Raw genomic sequence first — 25904 nt, forward strand, 5'->3', positions numbered from 1 at the left:
CTTATCAAATCACGTGAAAGATCAAGATGCTAAACTTTTGAAGTTAACAAATACATTGGATACATATTAAAAGGAAAATAGACACAAATACCTTTAAATTTTCAAAGATCACAAGAGAAAGGAGACTCCTCCGAAAAGCAAGCAACAACAGCCAAGGAGATTCAAGTCTCCGCTGAAGGTCTGATTCCTGTTAAGAAATTAAAGGACTTCATTATGGAAGCTATCAAAGATAATCCGTAGTCGTCCAAATTATCTCTCACATATGCAAAGTCGTATACGCAAACATTGATAACTTGAAGATGCATGTTAATTATCAACCTCCTAAGTTGAAACAATTCGACGGCAAGGGAAATTCGAGATAACATGTAGCACACTTTGTTGAAACTTTCAACAATGCTGGAACGTATGGAGATTATCTTGCCAAACAGTTTGTTCGATCTCTCAAAGGTAATGCTTTCGATTGGTACACAGATCTCGAATCTGGTTCCATCGATAGTTGGGAGCAGTTGGAGCAAGAGTTTCTCAATCGTTTCTATATCACAAGATGCATCATAAGCATGATCGAACTTACAAACTCGCATCAACGAAAGGATGAGCCAGTTATTGACTTCATTAACCGCTGGAGAAGCTTAAGCCTTAACTGCAAAGATTGCCTTAGCGAAACTTCCGGCATAGAAATGTGCATTCAAGGCATACATTGGGGTCTTCGCTATATCTTATAAGGCATAAAGCCCAAAACATTTGAAAAACTAGCAACTTGTGCACATGATATGGAATTGAGTATGGCTACAAATGGAGATCAAAGGTTTTCTAGTTTTGAGCCTCATGATGAAACAGAAGCCGAGGATGATGAGAATGGGGGCAAGTATTCATCCGAAGATTAAACTGAAGAGTCTATGCAAGTTATAATGCTCCTCAATGCACGAGCCTAAACTGCAAGTTATGACGCTCCTTAACGCACGAGCCTAAAGTGCAAGTTATAATGCTCCTCAATGCACAAGCCTAAACTACATGTTGCAATGCTCCTCAACGTATGAGCTTAAACTGCAAGTTATAATGCTCCTCAAAACCATAGATCAAAACACATAATAACTCAAAATGCCCACACTCTATTACTGCCACAATACCATAGTGAAATTCAACTGAGTCCTTCATAAGCTCACATACACAACCCACAAAGTACCTCAAATCATCTGCAAATCTCGCATTCACCCTAGTAACAGCCAAGCTAACTCCCACAAGAGACCCAAACTCAAATTGCAACACATATAATCCACTGGAAAAAGGAAACTCTCTACAAAACAACATAGGGATCACAAAACCGCAAGACACCCCGCAGGTGGTAACCCACCTGCTTAGCCTCAATCTGACATCTCTTCATACCCTTTCACAACCACAATTACTATGCAATCACTTAATCTTCCTGAGTCTGATCTCAACAATAAGACATGAGAACCTAATTCATTCTAGCATTAAGCAACATGAAAGATCCGACAATACACTCATAACTTGGAACCATACATCGCATCAAGACAGAAACCAAACACCTAATAGTCCTTTCTACATCTCAAGTAAACTCTTCTCGTCACATTCAAACAATCTGAACACATTTCGTAGTCACATCATACTCACCACATAACCACCCAATCACAAATTCCACTAATAGGGACACCACTGGAGATATAAGTCCCAAAAGATGGTGCTCACACAATCGAAATCTATGTGCTCAAGCTACAGTTAAAACTCGGCCTCAAGTTCTCCAAACTGGCCCATCATCAGCACGCCAAAATCACATCTCGCACCTCAACCATAGAATCACAAGTCGTTGATGCACAGCTGATACCGAGCGCTCATGTACGCATACGAATGCATGGAAGGAATTCAAAGAGTTACACTTTAGGCTGATTCAATGTCGCACGATAAGGAAAGAAAGATAGTAAGTATATCCTAAATGTCCTGTAGCGTCTCGAAGATAGGTATGGACGTCATCATATCGATCTGCAAGGCTCTACTAGACACTTGCTCATGGCTTGTTGAACCTATGAACATAGAGCTCTGATACCAACTTATCACGACCCAAAATCCATTTAGTCCCAAAATCAATCTAGTCATGATGGCACCTAACCCAACCCGCTAGGTAAGCCAATTAACAATTATCCAATTCCACAGAAGTTTGCAGTACAATTAAATAGAAAAGTTACTGAATCTTATACATTTCCCCCAAGGAGTGCTAGTACAAATCATGAGCTTCTAAGAATAGAGTTTACAAAGATGGTATAAAATAAATACATTATCTGTTCGAAAAGTACATAAACAGATTTATACATTCTAAGGCTACCATGAACAAGAGGCAGCTACAACCGGAGCGCAGGTACATCTTCAAATCCAGCTTCGTCGGTCTTAGCAACATCAGCAGCCAACATCTACACGCAAGGTGTATAAGTGTAGTATGAGTACAACCCACCTCATGTACTCAGTAAGTAACAAACATAACCTTAGGTTGAAAGTAGTGACGAGCTAGAACAAAGGTCGGGTCAAATACCAATATCCCACAACAATTCATAACGGCATAGTACAAGTAATAAAAGAAGTATATTAGAAATAAAATGCTCAGCTCATTCACAGTTCCAGAAAGTAGGCATGCTTTTCAAGAATCTTAGTGAAAACCTAAATCTTTTACCGAAATTGCCAAAAATATGAGTAAGTTAAAAAACTGTGATTTTTCCCAAAAATTGTTTCAACAATAAATAAGATGTTTCATTTTCCTTTCATATAGCAAGTGTAAAATGTCTATCTATGCCCATATGTCAAGATGTATGAGAAGTCATAAATGACGTGATACTATATAGCATGAGAAAAATACATCTTTATGCCTGTATGTCAAGTGTGCATGCCAAATGCGATGCAAATCAGTGATAAAGACCATATGCATACTCTCAGAGTATCAATTCACTCAGACCTCTCATTCACGCAGTCCTCCCAGTCACTCAGTCCTCCCAATCACTTAGTCCTCACAGTCACTCAGTCTTCCCAATCACTTGGCACTCGCACTCAGTAGGTACCTGCGCTCACTAGGGGTGTGTACAGACTCCGGAGGAGCTCCATTAGCCCAAGCGCTATATCAAGGCAATCATGGCATAAAATCATTGACTTTGGAGGGCAGTGGGATCGATTCTTGCCTTTGGCCGAGTTTGCTTATAACAACAGTTATCAGTACAGCATTGAGATGACTCCATTTGAGGCTATATATGGTCGCGATGTCGTTCGTCCATCGGATAGTTTGAGCCCGGCGAGGCCAGGATATATGTCACTGATTTAGTGAAGGATGCTCCCTAATTAAGACTCACTATATGTTTCTTTATTGTTTCATGGCCTGCAGGGATGGTTCACTTGGGTTTGGAAGGGTTCCGATTGAGACCGGAACATTTGGTTCCTTAATAGTGGCCTAAGATGGCCAAGTTTGACTTGAGTCAATATTTTGAGTAAACGACCTCGAAAATGAGATTTGACGGTTCTAATAGGTTCGTATGATGATTTTGGATTTAGGTGTGTGTTCGGATCGGGTTTCGGATGACTCAAGAGTGTTTCGACTCTTAATGTTGAAAGTTGGTGCATTGAAGGTTTTCAAGTTCTTTAAATATGGTTTGGGGAAGACTTTGGTGTTATCGAGGTCCGTTTAGGATTCTGATCCTGGGAATAGTTCCGTATGGTGATTTATGACTTGTACGCGAAATGTGGTGTCATTCCGAGTAGTTTATGTATGATTCGGTGCGTTTGAAGTAAGTTGAAAAGCTTGAAGTTCATAATTTAGTTCAATTTGATTTTGGGGTGCAATTCTTAGTTTTGATATTGTTTTACATGTTTTGAGAGTTCGATATCGAGGTTGAAATGGATTTCCGGAAGTTGGAATAGGTTCATGGTGTTATTTGCGACATGTGTGTAAAATTTGAGGTCATTCAGACGTGGTTTGATAGGTTTCGGCTCGACTAAGTTTTTATGATATTCTGGGAAGTGTTGGTATATTTGGTTGAGGTATCGAGGGCCTCGGGGTGGTTCCGGGTGATTAAGGGAAGGTTTGGAACTTGAACTATACAGCTAAACTCTTGCTGCTGGTGTTTTCCGCACTTACGGAGAGGGAGACGCAGGTGTGCGAATGCAGAAGCGCATGGGAGGTCGCAGATGCAGGCAGTGTTGAGTTGGACTAGAACCGCAGGTGTGAGAAGGGGGTTGCATCTGCGAGGCCGCAAATGCAGAAGTGAGGAGTTGGTCGATTTCCGCATAAGAAGAGTGAGAAGCGCAGATGCGTAACCTGGGATTTTAAGTGAGTTCCGCACCTGCGATGGAAACTGCGCAGGTGCGGTGTCGCAGAAGCGGAAAAAGGGACCGCAGGCACGGTTTTACTGGGCAGAAAGTATAAATATAGGACTTCGAGATTTTTCCTCATTTCCACCATTTTTAACTCGGACTTTGGAGCTTTTGAGGTGATTTTTGAAGGGGATTCAAGGAAATTCACTGAGGTAAGTCCCTTGAGCCTAAGTACCCTTAGCTATGGTGTTTTCTCGTTGTTTTCTCAGGGTTTTGAAGTGAAAATTGGGGGTTAGGGCTTGGGATTTTGGAGAGTGTAATTTGGGGATTTGAGGGAGCAAACGATGTTGGATTTTGATAAATTTCATATGGTTAGACTCGTGAGTGAATGGGCTTCTGGGTTTTGTGACTTTTGTCGGATTTTGAGACGTGGCCCGGGGGCTGGTTTGAGCCGACTTTGGATTTTGGGCTATATTTTAGTAGTTTTCTTGTGGAATTGATCCCTTTAGCCTTTATTGATTGTGTTGTATTGCTTGTGTCTAATTAATCAATTAATAGCAATCTCCAACTCTGCTCGAAAAATCGATAAAGCAACCCTCGAGCCCACGTGCCCGCATTCCGAAAATTTTCTAAGACTAACACTACCCATAGCACTATGAACTCAAATATATAATTTATCTTCAATTTCATGCCCAAATTCGTGATCAAAATCCAAGAATACCAATTTCTAGTTTTTTCTTCAAAATCCCTAATTTCTACAAATTTTCATGCTTGAATCCATGTATAAATCTTGTATTTAACTCACAATATGCATGAATCACTTACCTTGAGATTGATGATGAAAATCCCTCCTTGAAGCTCTCCAAAATCGCCCCAACCAAGTGAAAAATGAGAGAAGAAGAGCCAAATCCCAATCTTAAAATGATTCTGCCTAACGATTTTTCGCACCTGCGGTGCCTTGGCCGCATCTGCGGTCCCGCACCTATGACAAAATTCTCGCAGGTGCGCATTTCCCTTACCTGGCCAAGCTCCACATCTGCGGACAAAAGGGACCGCTTCTACGAGCCCATCCTCTCCTGCGACTACTGCTCTTGCACCTGCGGTCATGCAGGTGCACCAAAGCTTCCGCACCTGTGGTGGCTGGGCTGGCCTCACTCTTTCCCTTCTTCCGCTCGTAGCTCGCACTTGCGAGCTCGCAGCTGTGGCTGGCCAAGCGCAGGTCGATTATGACAGCAACTAGGAGCTTCATCTGTTGCTCCCAATTTCCAACTTGGTCCGAGTCTCGTCCGATTGCCACTCGGGGCCCCTGGGGCCCTGCCCGAACATACCAACAAGTTTGGAATCATAAAATGGACTTGTTCGAACCCTCAGAACGCCCGAAAAAACATTAAAACTAAGAATCACACCCCAATTCAAGCTTAATGAACTTTAGAACTTCAAACTTCTACATTCGATGCCAAAACCTTTCAAATCACGTACGATTGACCTCAAATTTCGCACGCTAGTCACATTCGACATTACGGACTTACTCCAACTTCCGGAATAGGAATCCAACCCCGATATCACAAAGTCCACTCCCGTTCAAACTTCTCAGAAACCTTCGAATTTCTATATTTTGCCAAATGACCCCGAAATGACATACGGACCTCCAAATCTACTTCCAGACGCGCTCCCAATACAAGAATAAAAGTACGGAGCTATTCTCAGACTCGTAATCCCAAACGGACATCGATAACATTGCAATACACCTCAACCCAATTTATATGAAATTCTTCCAAAATGCCAACTTTCACAATAGGCGCTGAAATGCTCCCGGCTCATCCAAAACCCGATCCGGACATACGCCCAAGTCTAAAATCATTATACGAGCATGTTGGAACCTTCCAATCATAATTCTGACGTCGTTTACTCAAAAATCAAACGTTAGTTAGATTCTTCCAACTTAAAGTTTCTGAAATGAGAGTTTTCTTTCCAAATCAACTCTGAACTTCCCGAAATTCAATTCCGACCACGCGCGCACATTATAATACATGACGTGAGACTACTCATGGCCTCAGACCACCGAATGATGCGCTAGGGTTCAAAATGATCGATCGGGTCATTACAGATATCCAATCTTTGTAAGACAAGAACTAGTCTTGGTCTTCTCTTTTTGTAGTAAAAATATTTCCTTAATCTTTTAAATATTACTAGTCTTCTAAATATCTATTTTAGCTTTTCTTACTCCATAATAGAGTAATCTCTTTTCGTTGGGATAGTTGATGAAGCTTAATATATTTTATAATACTATCTCAGTTTTTATATTCTTGGCTTGAAAATTTTTATTTACATTTCATATTGTGCTGAAATGATGGTTTTTAATTATTCTATTATTACATCTATATATTTTTTCTCTAAGTTATTCATATATTATCACGCCCCAAACCTGGGGAGGCGTGGCTGGCACCCGGTGCCTTACTGGCCCGACTGAACAATTATGTATTTCATTTTTTTCTTCTGCAACTATCATGGGCCAACATGGCCATAACTCGTAATGTATAACTCTAAGTGGGCAACACTGTATCAATAAACTGTCGTTCTTAAAATATGAATACATATTTTCCGTCAAGGCCTCTAACATACTGTACAAAATGAACCTCTATCTACAAAGCCTCTAGGATTATCTGACATCAAATGGGACAGGGTACCGGCCTACTCATAAGTCTGTAGAAAAACTCTGATAGGATGACTCATAGACTCGGTTGCACTCCGAATGAGGTGGAGTCTTACCGATCCTTCGCTGAATGCCAATCTCGTCTACTATGAGGGCTCATCAAACTAATTATCTATACCTACAAGCATAAATGCTGCGTCCCCAATAAAAGGACGTCAGTACGAATAATGTACTGAGTATTTAAGGCAGAACTGAAACATAACAGTAAGTCAACATTAATTAAAGACATATAAGAATCAACCTGAATCTCTGAAGTGCCACCGTATATGCATACTTATTATACTTACATATATACAATGCTTCTTTTTGAGACTGTTATCCATATCGTATGATGCATGACTTCCCAACTAATCAGTGATAACTGCCCGACCGGCCATAGCTCGGTAGTAAATATATAACTGCCCAACCGGCCGTAACTCGGTGATAAATGCATGACTGCCCGACCGGCCGTAGCTCGGTGTTAAATATGTAACTGCCCAACCGGTCGTAGCTCGGTAGTAAATATGTAACTGCCCAACCGGCCGTAGCTTGGTGGTAAATGAATATGCATGTCTGCCCAACCGGCGGTAAATAATGATACATAACTGCCCAACCGGTGGTAACTGCCCGACCTGCCGTAGCACGGTGGTAAACGCATGAAGATGCATGTACATGTATCACTATATTTGTCACGACGCAATTTTCCCTCTGTTTGGTATCGTGATGGTACCTAGTCTTAGGGACTAGCTAAACCTAACATTAATTGAAACAACACTATTTAAATAACATCTTACAAGTTAAATAGAAATCTCTTACAATTCCTAAAACCGGTAGTACAAGTCATATGCTTTACAGAGTGTTTGCTAGAAAACTACTAATTACAACTGTCCAGAAATAAGAATAAACAGTGCAAAATGAAAACTTGAAGGTGACTCCGAAGCATGCGAACACAGCGACAGGTTTACCTTGAGTCTCTGCAGCAACAGTCCACACAGCTAGCTAACGAACAAATATCTAGATCTGCACAAACAATTGTGCAGAAGAGTAGCATGAGCAGACCACAGCGGTGCCCAGTAATTATCAAGACTAACCTCGGTGGAGTAGTGACGAGGAACAGTCAAGACACCCACTGGTCTAATAAACTAAACGGGTACAGTATATGAACAACAAGAGTATTGTCTACATAAGGACTATGCAATATGGCTCACAATACAGTAATGGCATTAAAGAAAGAAACAACAAGTATTAGCGGAATATCATGAAAATGACACAGACAAAGTGAATGGAACACAACCTAAATCCGGAATCACAAATACGGCAAGGACAAGTAATAACTCAACAACTACAACCGCTTTTACATCAAGTTTTAGCCAACAACTCCATGAGGTACCGAACTTCGGACAAATCATAACTCACGGGTCTCAATACCTGCACCCTAACACTTGGCATCCTGTGCCCTCATAACACCTCATAACCGCACTGATGACCACGTGCCAATAGAGCCATTCTCACATAGAGGGCAAGTAAACAAGGGTGAGCATCTATGATCAACAATATCAAGAACACCTCTTATCCGATAAGAGTGCTTAACTACGTGTATGCTTGTGCAAGTGTCCTAACATAGTCCATACCATAAATATGCATAAGGAACAAGAAGAACAGACAACACGTAGAATATTTTCTCACAGCTTTCACAAGATAAAGCTCACACAGGTACGTATACCACCACACAAATATCAACAACAAGAATGCCCCAATGCCATAAATCATCACTAATCAATCCCTGACAAAGCTCACCTTATCTCGCAACGTGTGCAATAGTAACATAAATGCCCGCCTTTTCTCGCCACACGTGCATAATAATATTCCCACCTTGTCTCGCCACATGCGCAACCCATATATATATATATATATATATATATATATATATATATATATATATATATATATATATATATATACTTATCATGCCGTATGTGCAAATATCAATGGTAACAATAGCACGGCAGAAACCTCGTGCAACCCCATAATAACAACTGCACGGCAGAAACCTCGTGCATCACAATAATAACAACTACACGGCAGAAACCTCGTGCATCACCACAACAAGTACCACAACAACAATGACAATAATACAAAGTACGACAAGTAAATCAACTCTAGAACTTTAATTCACAAAGAAACGGTAGAACCAATTCAAGAGGAATAACCACAGTAAAGAATGCTAGGCATAAAGAGAATAGCTCAACAAAGGGAAAACTAATGTGTAGCAATGATCCCACAATATACACTTCAACAACAGGGAAACTAACACGAATCAAGTAATTACAAATAAAATAAGTCGACTAAGATATAGGATATCTAAACTTCTTTTAAGGTTGAGAAAATTATGAACGATATTCAACAATTCAATTAAGGATAAGCAGCAGAAAAATAATCATAACCTCGATTAAGACTGAAGAATTGTAGGATAAAATATTATTAATTCCAAATAAAGATAAGCAGTTATGAAAAGATAGCATGACTATAAAAAAGATAACAGTTTCAATTAAGGTACATATGAATCCAGTAACAATAATAGTGGGTCATGAAGCAATTGATTCTAATTAGGCAGGTGGATGTGAATCTAGTTATTAAGATATATAATCATAACAAAAATAATTGCATATTCAATTATTACAATGACCTAAGAACCCTAAAAGGCCAACTTTCTATAAATAAGTCCGTGCACGCACTCGCCACCTCGTGTACACGGATTACAATAAACATAGAAGACTCAAATCATAAGGGGAAGTCCCCTACACAAAGTTAGGCAAGATACTTACCTCAAACCAAGCTCAACCAGTCCGTAAGAATGCCCTTTTCTCAATTATCCGACTCCGAATACCCCAAATCTAGCCAAACACAATTACATATCATGAATACAACCATAATAGATTCATCTAATTAATAAAATCAATACTTTAACAAAACTCCCGAAATCCACCCTAAAAGGTCAACCCGGGCCCACGTCTCAGAATCGGGTAAAAGTCACAAAATAAATAAATTCTAGGTGAAGAACACTTACCCAATCGATTTGATTGAAAAACCTACAAGGAATCGCTCAAAACCGAGCTCTAGAACTCCAAAAATGGTGAAAATGGCAAACCCTCAAAATAGAGGACTTTATATTCTGCCCAGGTGTTTTGTGTATCGCGAACGCGGAGAAAGGGACGCGTTCGCGAAGAAGAAAAATTAAGGCTGCCAGGAAGTGCTTCGCGAACGATAACGCGAAGAAGAAGAGACGGAAACCTTCGTGAACGCGTAGGGAAACTCACAAACGCGAAGAGGAAAATGATCACCAGCTCCCAGCTCCTAGTTTCTACTACGCGAACGCGAAGGTTGGGCTGCGAACGCGAAGAAGAGAAGGGCATACTTACGCGATCACGGATAGAAGCTCGCGAACGCGAAGAAGAAATATTCCCTCCTCTAAAATTACTCTTCGCGAACGCGAAGGAAGGAACGCGAACGCAATTAAGGAAACCAGATGACAAAAAACAGCAGTTCAAAAATAAAAGAAAATGGCCGGTGGCCCATCTGAAAGACACCCGAGGCCCCCGGGACCCTGTCTAAATACACAAACACGTTCTATAACCTAACATGGACTCGCTCGAGGTCTCAAGTTACTTCAAACAACGCCGAAAATACAAATCGCATCACGAATCGAACTTATGAAGTTTCAAAAGTTCCAACTTCTAAAACTCACGCAGAAACCTATCAAACCAACCCAGAATGACGTCAAAATTTTCAGGCATCTCCCAATTAACATAACGGAGATGTTCCAATTCTCAAAATTACATTCCGACTCCGATATCAAAAAGTCCACTTCCAGTCAAAATCTCAAAAATTTAACTTTTGCCATTTCAAGCCTAAATCAGCTACAGACCTCAAATTCACAGTCTGAACACGTTCCTAAGTCCAAAATCACCCAACGGAGCTAATAGAACTGACGGAACTCCATTCCTGAGTCGTCTTCACACAGTTCCGACTACGGTCAAAATCCTAAGACTTAAGCTTCCATTTTAGGGAATAAGTGTCCCAAATCACTCCGAATCATCCGGTAACTGAATTCAACCATGCACGCAAGTCAATACACATAATACGAAGCTTCTCAGGGCCTTATGCCGGTGGACGGGACTTACATTCTAAAAACGATCTGTCGGGTTGTAACAATATTATAAACATTAACTTCTCTATCGTATACAATACACAACTTCATTCAATATTTTAATCATATTTATTACATAACATTAGTTCTATTACTTATTACACGTCACTATTTACTATCACAATTAATCAAAATCAATTATCTAAAACTACACCACAAAACACTTAATTCCATCAATATCATACAGCCTTAACACATTATAATTATACTATATTAAACTATATACACAATCGTATATCTTTTATTTAGTACCCCCAAAGTTGTCAAGATAGACATCGTTAATAGTGCAATTTTCAGTCACGACAATATGTGGTAATTGTCTTACATTAAGTTGAATGAATTTCATCATAGTATTTATACAATCATACATATCACAATGTCAAACTACCTATACAATTAAATAAAAAATACATTATAACCCTTTATTATGCATGAATCATTACATCAAAATCAATCTACAACAATCTAACGATATATTATAATCAAATTGATATTTTATAATATTTTGTGTTGTAACAATATATACGATATTATAATTCATTATGTTATAGTTCATAATCAATTTTCAAGTTTAACTTGTCACAAACAACTACAAACTATAATATTAATATGTTTCTACAATCAATTATATTTGTTCATTATATGCATATAATTACTGCATGTTTAGTTAAACTATAAAAACTATATTTATAAACAAATCCTAACACATATATCTGTAACACAAGTTCTCTGTCATATATCTCAATAGGGACTATGGACATACGTAGACATGCTTGAATATCACTTTACCGGAATGAATAATATAGGCATCCTTAACTGCTAAGAGTAGAATCACTTATGGAATAGTATTACGTTTACGTATCATTACTTGGATCATGCCAAAAGAAAGAATGGATAACCTTAACATACCTGGAGTAGGAAAAAATCCGTATGATATTCTTGGAAGAAGTTGCACCGTACTCCTTTAGAACCGCCAAAATTCCGTTGCTACTAAGCAGTATAATTTCATATGAAATATTTGCTTAATATCGTTACTTTGCTGAATTCTTATCCATCTCTCTAAATTCTATACGGAATCAGCATCACTCGTGGTATGGTTTTACATTCCATTTTTACTTCTTGAATGCAAGTATTGTAGTAGCTCTTTATCAATGCAACCACGTGCAGAAGAGGGATAGTTACGAATCAGCATTTGCTAGTGATTGTCAATTCCATAATAATATAGAGAATATTGGCATGTAATATGTAGGAACAAAAATAGGATCTTTTTAAGTCTTGAATTAGGAAGAAGGTATAAGATTTCTCACTTGATTACTTTTAGTCAAAATGAAGTCAAACTTCTACGTAAGTGTCATATCTACATTACTTTAGATGGCCACCTAACTAAAAGGGAGTAAGAGTCATTTGTTTGGTTTAGTGGCTTGCTGCCACGTGGGGGTCGGGTGGGGATATTAATCTTATTCAATAATTAATTAATTAATTAGATAATATCCCGCTATCCGATAATTAACCAATTACTTTCATAATTAAGAATTGTCTCAAATTACCTAAAATACTACCCACTTTTAACACACTTTATGTGCCCTACTATCATGGTCATATGGTGCCATATAAAATAAATACATTCACTATTATTTCATTAAAATATCCGTGTAAAGATATATATATTTTTTCAACTTCTAATTTTGCTAATCTCATACAAAGAGAAAAAATTTCGTACGCTTAATTCTTAAAATGGTAAAAAGAAAAACTTCTTTTCTTGTGAGAAAATAATTTCTATCTTTACAATAAAGAAAATCTCATAAACTTTCTCATATTATGTGTATAATTTATCATATTCAAAAATAGTAATAATGGTAACTATCCAAAATTATAATTATAAAACTTTTACTAAAATACTCCACTTAAAAGAAAATACCACATTCACATAATATCTAAGAGTATCAATGTTGTTAAACTTACGGGATGTAACATATATTAATTTTGTAATTCTTGCGGAACAAAATTAATATATAATAACTGATGAATAAAATAGTAGAGTGAAAGTAATTTTTTAGTAAACTAATATTTCAAGTCAGTAATCTTGCTTGCCCCAGTTTTAATTCTCACCGAGGAATTGTTTTAGGCAAGATTATTTATCCTTAGTAAAAATATTCTCACGAAGTTTTTACTTTCTTTTAGCACAATTCAGGATTGAAAAATATTTCGGTTTAAACGTCACTAGTCTTACGTTGATTAATTAACATAATTCTCACGGAGTGTTATTAATTGATTATTTCTTAGTGAGCAAAATATAATTGTATTAGAAATAAGCAATTATTCTCTAAAGAAATAAATATAGAAATTGAGATTTTATTATAGTAATATTATCAAGTGAATTCAATGATTCCCAACTTTTTTTAAAATTATAAATCTTTTAAAAGTTATTTGTTTTATTTAAGTAATTACCAAGTTTTAAACCTCAATCATTTTTCATCAATTTGATTCTCTCAAATAGTAGTTAAAATATTACAAGTCTGTAGCATAGATTATCCTGTCTCTGTGGGACTATATCATAAACTATATTAGAATTTGACAGTGTGCGAGCAGAAAATTCCAATACACATTGGCCTCATCAAATTTTTGGCGCCATTGCTGGGGATTGGCATTCATCTACTTTAGATTAAATATTTTGTTACTAATTTGATAATTTTATTATTATTATTATTATTATTATTATTATTATTATTATTATTATTATTATTATTATTATTATTATTATTATTATTATTATTATTATTATTATTATTATTATTATTATTATTATTATTATTATTATTATTATTATTATTGTTGTTGTTGTTGTTAATATTTTCACTATCTACTAATAAGTATTTCTTCCTATTACTTCTATCATTACCTTTACTGTAGTATATTTAATATAATATTACTAGTACTTTTACATACAATACTATTCTAACTTTCTTTCTAATTACTATTATTTACTAGTACTACCTTTACTTATACTTAAACTATTATCGTACTTTTGTTTTCTAACTATTTTTGTTATATTTGAAAATTTCTTTAGTTATTTTATTAACTACTAGTACTGCTAAATTAGTGTTAATTTATTATTATTTTTCTTCTCTTTAAAAGTTGGTTAGTTACGATCCAAAAATTGAAAAATCTCTTTGATTGTGCAGGAAAGGACAAACATCATCTTCTCAAAGCATATCTCGTGAAGGAATAGAGAATCGGGGAGTAGAAGACATTCAACCACCAGTACATGTGGAGGATCCGTTTGATGAAGTAGCAGCAAGGCCACCAAATAGAATCCTAAGGGATTATGCTAGACCTGACCGCTTCAACTGTGAATCTAGTGTCAGAAAACCCCCAGTGGCAGTTAACAACTTTGAAATTAGGGCTTGCCTGATTCAAATGATTCAACAGTCTTGCATCTTCACTGGAGACACAAGTGAAGATCCACACACTCATTTAATTGACTTTTTGGAACTTGTTGAAAGAGCTAAATATAATGGAGTACCTCCTGAAGCTATCAAGTTATGGCTATTTCCTTTTTCTTTAAAAGGAGATGCCAAAACTTTGTTGTGATGTTTGCCACAAGGTTCTATTACCACATGGAACCAAATGACTCAGAATTTTTTAAACAAATATTTTTCCCCTGCTAAAACCACAAAGATAAGACAAGACATCTCTAGTTTCTTGCAGACTGACACTGAGTCAGTTAATCAAGTTTGGGAAAGATTAAAAGCAATTTTAAGAAAATGCCCACGCCATGACTTTCCTGAACATATGCAATTGTATATTTTTTATCACGGGTTAAAACCCTCTTCTAGAAATGTGATTGATGCAGCTGTAGGATGTTCTGTAATGGGAAAAACATTGGAGAAAGCATTACAATTGTTGAACGAGATTTCTGAGAATGCCATCTAATGGCCATCTAACTGTATAATCATCAAGAAGACTGCTACGGTAAATCAGGTTGATGATTTAAATATACTAACGCAGTAAATTGTTTCTTTGGCACAAAAGTTTGAATCTTTTCAGGTGAATGCACAATAAGCAAGCCAGTCTGAGGCTTGTGACATGTGTGGAGGAAACCATCTAAACCATGAATGTCAAGCAACCAATCATAATGATGAACAGGTCTATTCTGTCGGTTATAAACTGTACCCTTTTGGGAGTCCAATGGCACAAAAGCATCCAGGATTTTAATGGAGCAATCCAAATGGTGCAGAGAAATCTCAAAGCTTCCAGAAGCAACAAGTACAAGGTCTGCCGGGATACCAGAATTAGAACCGTGGGCAACCAAACTACAAACCTTATTTACAAGCAGGGTCATATCAGCAAAGGCCTCAACAAGCTTATTCAAGTCTTGATGACCTTTTGTATAAGTACATTAAGGCCACTGATGAAAATATGGAAAGTCAGGGTTCAGCCCTCAAAAATCTAGAAATTCAATTAAGCCAACTGGCAACTTTTGTGTCAGAAAAGATTTAAGGTCCCTTGCAAAGCAATACAAAGAAAAATCCAAATGAGCACCTTAAGGACATCACCTTACGATCAGGTAAGGAGCTTGATGAACCCTATGCAGACCAGTCAGAGCAACAGGTAAACAATGGTAAGAATGTTGACATACCTTCTGAACTATCTGAAGAGAAGGAAGTCAAGAAAAATGAATAAACAAATATTGAAAAATTGACTCCTTTCCCTGTGACAATTCCTTTTCCAGTAAAACTGAAAAGAGAAAAGCTTGATAATCAATTTTCAAAGTTTTTGGAGATTTTAAAATAGATTCACATCAATATTCTTTTCACTGATGCTTTGTTACAAATGTCTTCTTATGCCAAATTTCTAAAAGAAATTTTATCAAGTAAAAAGAAATTGGAAGAAGTTTTTGTGGTGATGCTTACTAAAAAATGTAGTGCTATACTTCAAAATAAGCTACCACAAAAGCTTGGCGATCCAGGTTGTTTACAATTCCATGCACTTTGGGAGGAGTATATTTTGAAAAAGCACTTTGTGATTCTGGAGCTTCAATTAACTTGATGCCATTTTCTATCTTTAGAAAATTAAATCTTGGTGAAATAAAAGAGATAGGTGTTTCTCTTCAGTTATTAGATCAAAGTACTAAGAAACCTAAGGGAATAATTGAAAATGTGCCCATAAGAGTAGATAAGGAATGTCCCGATGAACCAATTATTTTGGGTAGACCATTTCTTGCCACAGGTAGAGCAATCATAGATGTTCATCAAGGACAACTAATTTTGAGAGTTGATGAAGAAAGAATCATTTTTTATATGCAAAAGATATTAAGATTTTCAGGAGATGAGACATTATCTTCGTGTTTTTCGATTGACATACTTAATTATCTTACAAATGAATTCAAAGATGATCAATTAATTTCAGACTCAATAGAAAGATATTTGGCCAAATCCGGCACTATATAAGACGATGATCCTATCATCAGAAGAAAAGCCGAAATACTAGAAAAAGATTCTGAAGATGTGGAGATGCAACCAGAACAAGTTCAACCAAAAATTGAACTCAAAGTTCTCCCATCTCATTTAAAATATTTTTATCTTAAAGAAGAATTATTTTCAGTAATTATTTCATCTTGTCTTACTGCAGGACAAGAAGAAAAACTGATTGAAGTATCAAAAGCACATAAAGGAGCCTTGGGGTGGACTATAGAAGATATCAAAGGGATTAATTCAACTATTTGTACACACAAAAATCTCATCGATGATAGTTATAAACCAATAGTCCAGCCCCAAAGGAGATTGAATCCAGCAATGCAGGAAGTAGTAAAAAAAAGAGATCGTAAAGCTTTTGGCGGCAAGTATTATTTATCACATTTCAGACAGTCTTTGGGTAAGCCCTGTTCAAGTAGTACCAAAGAAAGGAGGTATGAAAATTATAAAAAATAAAAGTAATGAACTCATACCTACAATGACTGTCACAGGATGGAAAGTCTGTATTGATTACAGACGTCTCAATGATGCCACTAGAAAAGATCATTTTCCTTTACCATTTATTGTTCAAATGTTAGAAAGAATTGCAGGATATGGTTTTTACTATTTTCTTGATGGCTATTCAGGGTATAACCAAACACTAATTGCACCTGAAGATAAGGACAAGACAACTTTCACATGTCCTCATGGAACATATAACTATAGGAGAATTCCATTTGGTCTATGCAATGCCCCTGCTACATTTCAGCATTGCATGTGAGCAATGTTTTCTGCCATGACTGAAAATGTAACGACCTGACCGGTTGTTTTGAGCTCTAGCACATCGTTTGGCAGTTTGAGGCCATGAGTAGTCTCACTTCAGGTATTATGACTTGTGCGTGTGGTCGGAATTAAATTTCGGGAAGTTTGGAGTTGAATTGAAAAGAAAATTCTCATTTCGAAAGCCTTAAGTTGAAAGAATTGACTAAGATTGGATTTTAGAGTAAACGACCTCAAAATTGGTATTTGAAGGTTCCAACAGGTTCGTATGATAATTTCGGACTTGGAAGTATGTTCGGATCGGGGTTTGGATGTCCCGGGAGCGTTTCGGCACCTATTGTGGAAGTTAGCATTTTGGAAGAATTCCATAAATTTGGGTTGAAGTGCATTTCAATATTATTGATATTTGTTTGGAATTCCGAGTCTGATAATAGCTCCGTATAGTGATTCCGATATTGGGAGCACGTCCGGAAGTGGATTTGGAGGTCTGTAGGTCATCTTGGAGTCGTTTGGCGAAAGTTAGGAAATTGAAGGTTTTTCAGAAGTTTGACCGAAAGTGGACTTTTTGATGTCTAGTTTGGAATCCGATTCCGAAAGTTTGAGTAGCACCGTAATGTCAAATGTGACTTCTGTGCAAAATTTGAGGTCAATCGGACATGATTTGATAGGTTTAGGCATCGAATGTAGAAGTTGAAATTCTAAATTTCATTAAGCTCGGAATGGGGTGCGATTCATGAATTCGATGTTGTTTTAAGTGATTTGAAGGCTCAACTAAGTTCGTAACGTATTTTGGGACGTGTTGATATATTTGATTGAGGTCCTGATGGCCTCGGGTGGATTTCGGAAGGTTAACAGTTCGAATTTGGAATTTGAAGAAGGGTTGAAGCAGCTGAGCTTCTGGTGTAATCGCACCTGCGTGAAGAGGGCTGTAGGTGCGAGCCCGCAGGTGCAGGAAAAGAACTTGTAGAAGCAGATTTATCTGGGGGAGGCGTGGACCGCAGATGCGGTCGAGATCCGCAGAAGTGGGACCCCACCTGCGCGCGTGGAGCCATAAAGGCGGAGGCACAGAAGCGGATTGTAACGACCCGGCCGGTCATTTTGAGAGTTATAACCCTGTTTTCCCTATTCCTACTTCTTTTTGTGTTATTCAGCTATATTATGTTATATCGGGTTAGTTGGTTCGAGTCCGGAAGGAACTCGGAGTGAAATGAGACACTTAGTCTCATAATTGAAAATTTTAAGTTAAAAAAGTGGATCGGATATGGACCTATGTGTAAACGACCTCGGATTTGAATTTTGATGATTCCAATAGCTCCGTATGGTGATTTTGGGCTTAGAAGTATGTCCGGAATATTATTTGGAAGTCCGTAGAGGAATTATGCTTGAAATGCCGAAAGTTTTATTTTTGAAAAGTTTGACCGGGGGGTTGACTTTTTGCTATCGGGGTCGGAATCCGATTGTGAAAATTGGAATACCTCTGTTATGTCATTTAAGACTTATGTGCAAAATTTGAGATCAATCGGACATGATTTGATAGATTCCGGAGTTGTTTGTAGAAATTAGAAATTTCAAAGTTCATTAGGCTTGAATTGGGGTGTAATTCATGGTTTTAGCATTGTTTGAGGTGATTTGAGGATTCGACTAAGTTCGTATGATGTTTTAGGACTTGTTGGTATATTTGGTTGAGGTCCCGAGTTTCGGATGGTTAACGGATCAAATATTGAACTAGAACAACTGCTGCAATTTCCTTCTGTTGGAAATTTCTTCTACCAGAAATCGAGCCTAGAAATCTCTCAGAATCGACCCCAGAAATTGAGCCCAAAAATCTCCCAGAAATCGAGCCCAGGGTCAAGGGTCACGGTCGAAGGCCGGGTCGAAGACATGATCGAAGGCCTAGGATCGAGAACCATGATCGAAGGCCTAGGATCGAGAACCATGATCGAAGGTCTAGGATCGAGAACCAGGATCGAAGGCCTAGGATCGAGGGCCAGGATCGAGGGCCAGGATCGAGGATCAGGATCGAGGACCTCGATCGAAGGACAAGATCGAAGGCCAAGATCGAGGCAGAACCGAGGTTGTCTGGGCAGAATTATAAAAATAGGGACTTCGTCCCACTTGCCATTTTTGACAAATTGGAGCTTGAGGAGAGGCGATTTTTGATATATTTTTAAGAAAAACTTGAGGTAAGTCCCTTGTGATCATTTCTACTCAATAATATTGAATAATCATCGAATAATCCAACTAGATTACATGATTTTGAGGTTTAAATCGGAGATTGGAACTTAGAAATTTGAAAATAAGATTTGTAGATTTGAGGGTCGAGTTGAGGTCGGATTCAGAATGTTCATGAAAGGCTTAATAAAATACTTCGAGAAGTCTGGCAGGTTAATGGTGCGAGACCTTGGTAATTGAGAAGGAGAAATCCTTACGGGTTTTAATTTTATATAATTGTAGCTTAAGGCTAAGTGGGGGAGTCTGCTATCGACGAGTTGATTGCACGGTTATGGGTCGTATTAGTTTCGGTTCGGGGTATACCGGTGAATCAGTTATGACTTGCAGAGGTCGAGATCAAGGATGACTCGGGTAAATGAATTTCTGGACACAAGTTGTATTACACTCTATGGTTATAGGAGGACCATAAAAATAATTGGGTGTTTATTCACAGAGAATGTAGTGTACATGGAGCGGGAATTTGCTCGGTTGCATAGGAGTGAGGGTTACTCTTTATTCCCTTGGGTGTTGATGTGCTAATGAGGCACATGTCGTTTCGGTCTGTTTGGTCGGTTAATTCGAGAATGGTTACAATGGATTCAAGATTTATAAATATGGCTAGAAAACTGGGAGTCGCATTGAATGGTGTTGAGACTCGTTGCATCTCATATCATTGTGAATTATGCATTTCAGTATCAAGAAGGTGAAGGAAACGGTTTTAGGTTCCTATAAAGTCTCTTCGGAGTAAGCATGTTTGGTTGTGGAACCTTTGGAATCCATTAAAAAAAGGGTATTCGGCGGCTTATAAGCCTTAGGGTGGTGTGATTCTATGCTAGAGTTCGTGGGGCAAGTTTTAGTTAAGGATAGTAGTGTTCTAATAAGGAAATAAAATAGCAATTTGAAGGCAATTTGGAAAGGACTTGGGGAAATAGGACAGTTTGGAAGTAGGTTGGGGTAGCATAGTAATGGGTATAATCGGTTATTTGTGTACTTATGACGTGGCTAGTATCTACAAGTGCTTCGTGGCAATGCTCCCGGATTTGGCAACCTGTGTGGCTCGGTGAAGATAGAGGAATTCGGTTCAGATAGCTTGATTATGTGCAAATAGATTTCAAAGTGTTCATGATGGGTTCTACCATGGTTTAAACTGGATAATTTCTGCCGATGCACGGAGCGTGTTGTGTGTTATGATTTTCTCCTAGAAAGAAGCAAGAAAGAGGTTTCTGACTGATAAGGTATGTAATTGCTAGTGACTCAGAATTGATAAGGGAATTCTTATGCTTGTTACATGATGGCATAATAGATGTGGTGTGTTGAGCGGGAATAGGATTTACATGTACCAGGTCACAGTTCAGTTTTGAAGGGAAGGACATAAATTCTTTGGCAGCATGAACGGTTTCCGATGACTAGGTAAATGATATTACTATCTTGTATAGCTTGATGAGAGTGTGCATTTCAGAAGGGGCAGTGTGTTTTGATTTATGGGTACTTCGCTGGTATTGCGGCACTCTCCTGGTTGATCGACTGTTGATATTCAAATTTTTTCCAGGTGGCACGGAATAAGTTTCAAAGTATTTCTCGTGGGAGGATTGTATATGAAAGAGGTGTTAGGCATTCAGGCGGTGGAGGTGTAATCAAATAGGGTGATTCATGTGTTCTATGGAATTGAAGATTGGGAGTTCTCATGAGCAGATTGTTTCATGGTGGTGGACTGTGAAGTTGTGGCCGGAGATAGCGAGATGATAGAAGGTGTTATGATTCGGTCATTGTGGACTTTCGGAGGTTGTTTATCTATTGGTGGCTGACCATAGTTGATTTGGGGCCCATTGGTAGGCCCAATTAGGATGTGTATTCTACACCAAGCCGGATTGATTGGCTTCATACTGCTATTGTTGAAGGATGTGCCATTCGGTTGATGTGAAGCTTATTCATGCTCGAAAATGATCGGTGAGTTACTCTTCTATGCTACGAGGAGTTGGGATTCGTGGTTATATGCACATATGGTGCAGTTCTATTGTGGCCTTATAGCGGAATTTGAGCGAGAATAGTATTGGATATTGCTTAGTTGATGACGTATTGGTCGTGTTCTTTCGGGTTTTTTTGTGGCATGGTGTCGTTTGCTTCTCTGTGGGTATGGTAATGCAATTTGGGTACTTGATGTCGAATTGCGCATGGTTATTGATTTTTTAGCAAGGTAACTTGAGGTATTTTATATGGTCCAGTATTTGGATAGGGTCGCGTATTGCAGCAGAGTTATGTGGAAATATGATCCCTTGTGTAAGATTCATAAGTTATGGTTCTGCGGTATATGTTGGGTTCTTAACATTGCGTCCAGGTGGCACTCGTCGAGCTTGCGGAACGGTTCTCCTGTTTGAGTCATTATTACGATTGGGTACATTTGGAATGTTGCTATCTGGTGCACGGATTGCACGGGTTGTGGCTTTAAATTATATTGATGTGTCATGTCACTAGAGTGGTCGTGTTGGAGGAGACGAGGTCATTGGGCCTAGAATGGATGCTATCAGATTTTATTGTGGTATAATTAGGAGGATAATATCGAAAGTCGGCTTTGAAATTGGCTATAGTTCTTGTAGAAGGAATGAGAGCTCCATGGCCTGATGGTCTAATGAATGGTTATGAATTCGGTATGTTTCTTTCATCATCGGCATTGTACGAAGGTTTTATAACGATGGTTTGTTTGATATGAGGTTTATTACTGGCACTGGATTTATTTGAGTTGATACTGTGATTTGAAATCATTACTTCGAGCATTCGAGCTATGCGGTATTTGAATTTGAGTATTTGAGTTATGGTTACAGCTTTTGGTACAGATTATTCAGACTTACACGGTATGTAGATGCAAACTTTTCATCTTATAGGAAATTTTGGATATTGGAAATTTGATTCGAACGCTTGTGGGCTAGGTTGAATTGAGAAATTTTAGTTATGCTGTACTATCAGACCTGTATGGGATAGGGTGACGTGGGATCACCCCTGGGTATATGCATGTGAAAGCAACACAGTGATTTGATGGCTTTTGGAACAACTCTGGGCACGTTCGAGAATGAACGTATATTTAAGAGGGGGAGGATGTAACGACCCGTCTGGTTGTTTCGAGAGTTATACCCCCATTTTCCCCATTCCTACTTCTTTTTGTGTTATTCAGCTATATTATGTTATATCGGGTTTGTTGGTTCGAGTCCGGAAGGAACTCGGAGTGAAATGAGACACTTAGTCTCATAATTGAAAATTTTAAGTTAGAAAAGTGGACCGGATATGGACCTATGTGTAAACGACCGCGGATTTGAATTTTGATGATTCCAATAGCTTTGTAAGGTGATTTTGGGCTTAGGAGCGTGTCCGGAATATTATTTTGAAGTCCGTAGAGGAATTAGGTTTGAAATGCCGAAAGTTTTATTTTTGAGAAGTTTGACCGGGAAATTGACTTTTTGATATCGGGGTCGGAATTCGATTCTAAAAATCGTAATACCTTTGTTATGTCATTTAGGACTTGTGTGCAAAATTTGAGGTCAATCGGACGTGATTTGATAGGTTCCAGAGTTATTTGTAGAAATTAGAAATTTCAAAGTTCATTAGGCTTGAATTGGGGTGTAATTCATGGTTTTAGCGTTGTTTGAGGTAATTTGAGGATTCGACTAAGTTCGTATGATTTTTTAGGACTTGTTGGTATATTTAGTTGAGGTCCTGAGTTTCAGATGGTTAACTGATCAAAAATTGAACTAGAACAGCTACTGCAATTTCCTTCTGTTGGAAATTTCTTTTGCCAGAAATCGAGCCTAGAAATCTCTCAGAATGGAGCCCAGAAATCGAGCCCAGAAATCTCCTAGAAATCGAGCCCAAGGTCGAGGGTCACGATCGAAGGCCGGGTCGAAGACATGATCGAAGGCCTAGGATTGAGAACCATGATCGAAGGTCTAGGATCGAGAACCAGGATCGAAGGCCTAGGATCGAGAACCAGGATCGAAGGCCTAGGATCGAGGGCCAGGATCAAGGGCCAGGATCAAGGACCAGGATCAAGGACCTCGATCGAAGGCCAAGATCAAAGGCCAAGATCGAGGCAGAACCGAGGTTGTCTGGGCAGAATTATAAGAACAGGGACTTCGTCCCATTTGCCATTTTTGACAAATTGGAGCTTGAAGAGAGGCGATTTTTGATATATTTTAAAGGAAAACATGAGGTAAGTCCCTTGTGATCATTTCTACTCCATAATATTGAATTATCATCGAATAATCTGACTAGATTACATGATTTTGAGGTGTAAATCAGAGATTGGAACTTAGAAATTTGGAAATAAGATTTGTAGATTTGAGGGTCAAGTTGAGGTTGGATTTTGGTAAAATTGGTATGGGTAGACTCGTGGTTGAATGGGCTTTCGGATTTTGTAACTTTTGTCGGGTTCCGAGATGTGGACCCCACAGGCGATTTTTGAGCCAATTTCGGGTTTTGGTCTAATTTTGTAGTTTATTTTTTGTGGAATTTATTCCATTAGCGCGTATTGATGGTATTGTACTGATTTTGAATAGATTCGGAGCATTTGGAGGCCGAGTCTAGGGGCAAGATCATTGCGGGATAGAGATTTGACCGATTTGAGGTAAGTAACGATTGTAAATCTGGTCCTGAGGGTATGGAACCCCGGATTTAGTATCATTCTACTATTTTGAAGTGACGCACATGCTAGGTGACGGGCGTGTGATCGTGCACTGTTGGGGATTTGCGACTTGGTCCATCCCGTAGCAACTGTAAAGTTGCATACTTTGTTGAAACCATTGATAATTATATGTTTTAGAAAGATTTTCTATAAATTGGGCTGAATGCCATGTTTGGGCCTTGCGCCAATACTGTTTGGACCCTTAGAGGTTGTTTCTTACCATCCTCTCATTGTTTTCGATTGAAAATATATACTCAGTCATGTTTATACTTGTTTACCGCATAACTCAGTTTTTATGACTCTATTTTGATGCATATAAATATTTTGGGCCGAATGCCCTGTTTTACTGAAATGCCCGAGTGGCTTGAGATATTTATGACTGAGTGAGGCTAATGGCCTGATTGGTGAGGATGAGTGTGGATCGGGGCTGCCCGCCTGCAGTATACTTATGACTTAGTAAGGCCGAGGGACTGATTGGTGAGGATGAGTGTGGATCGGGGCTGCCCGCCTGCAGCATACTTTATTATTATCGCACGTGAGTTGTCCGTGCATATTATAGCGCTTGGGCTGAAGGAGCCCTTCCGGAGTCTGTACACACCCCCAGTGAGCACAGGTACCTACTGAGTGCGAGTGCCGAGTGCTGAGTGACTGGGAGGCATGAGTGATTGTGAGGTATGCCCGAGTGGCAAGAGTGATTGTGAGGTATGCCCGAGTGGTACGAGTGACTGTGAGGTTTGCCCGAGGGGCTGTATATGAGTGATGTTTTGCCCGAGGGGTTGTTTATGATTTCATCATTTTTGCTCACCTTTGCATTGAGCCTTTGTTTGAAAAACTGTTGGAAAAATGTCTTTAAATGATTTTTACTGGAACTGGGTTTAAACTAAATAATTTGATTCAAATCCTGATTTTTAAAAAGCATGTGGTATTTTACTGAGATTTCCTGATATGAATGTTATATGCTTTATTGCTCGTCACTACTACTCAGTCTTTATTTATTGTTGTTACTTACTGAGTTGGCGTATTCACGTTACTCCCTGCACCTTGTGTGCAGATTCAGGTGTAGCTGGACACGGTAGCGGTTATTGAGTGTTCTGGTTGCTGGAGATAGCAAGGTAGATGTTTGGCGATCGCAGCCCATGCTCTTCTCCCTCCTATCATCCTCTAGTTGTATTTAGCTATTGTTCGGGCTGAGTTAGCCTTGATATTGTTAGACAGATTGTAGTATATGCTCATAACTAGTGACACCCCGATGTCGAACTTTTGTTTTCCGCACTTATGTTTTTATTTAATTTGAACTCATTAAATGGAGGTTTTATGTTAAATGACCTTGAGATTATCTTTGAAATGAAAATATCGGTTTGTTTTGGAAATGAGTTAGCTTGCCTAGTTCCACGATATGCGCCATCACGACAGGGGTTAGTTTTGGGTCATGACACGGATTGTGGCCGCAGATGCGGAGTTGAGGGGTCTGGTGGAAGACCACAGAAGCGGTAGTTGGGCCGCACCTGCGGAACCGCAGAAGCAGTCAAGTGACCGCAGGTGCGGAAGTCGGGGCTGGGCATTGTCTTCTTTAAAATGAGGGTGTGG

General features: G+C 38.6%; 1 non-coding gene across 1 annotated transcript; it reads right to left on the bottom strand.

Annotated features, from left to right (window-relative positions):
• Positions 1-14879: 14879 nt before the first annotated feature.
• On the bottom strand, positions 14880-14986 carry LOC117281809 (small nucleolar RNA R71). The gene has a single exon (XR_004512434.1). It is a non-coding gene; the product is annotated as a small nucleolar RNA R71 (small nucleolar RNA).
• Positions 14987-25904: the final 10918 nt, after the last annotated feature.

Source organism: Nicotiana tomentosiformis, chromosome 1, assembly GCF_000390325.3.
Source record: "Nicotiana tomentosiformis chromosome 1, ASM39032v3, whole genome shotgun sequence".
Taxonomy (NCBI): Eukaryota; Viridiplantae; Streptophyta; class Magnoliopsida; order Solanales; family Solanaceae; genus Nicotiana; species Nicotiana tomentosiformis.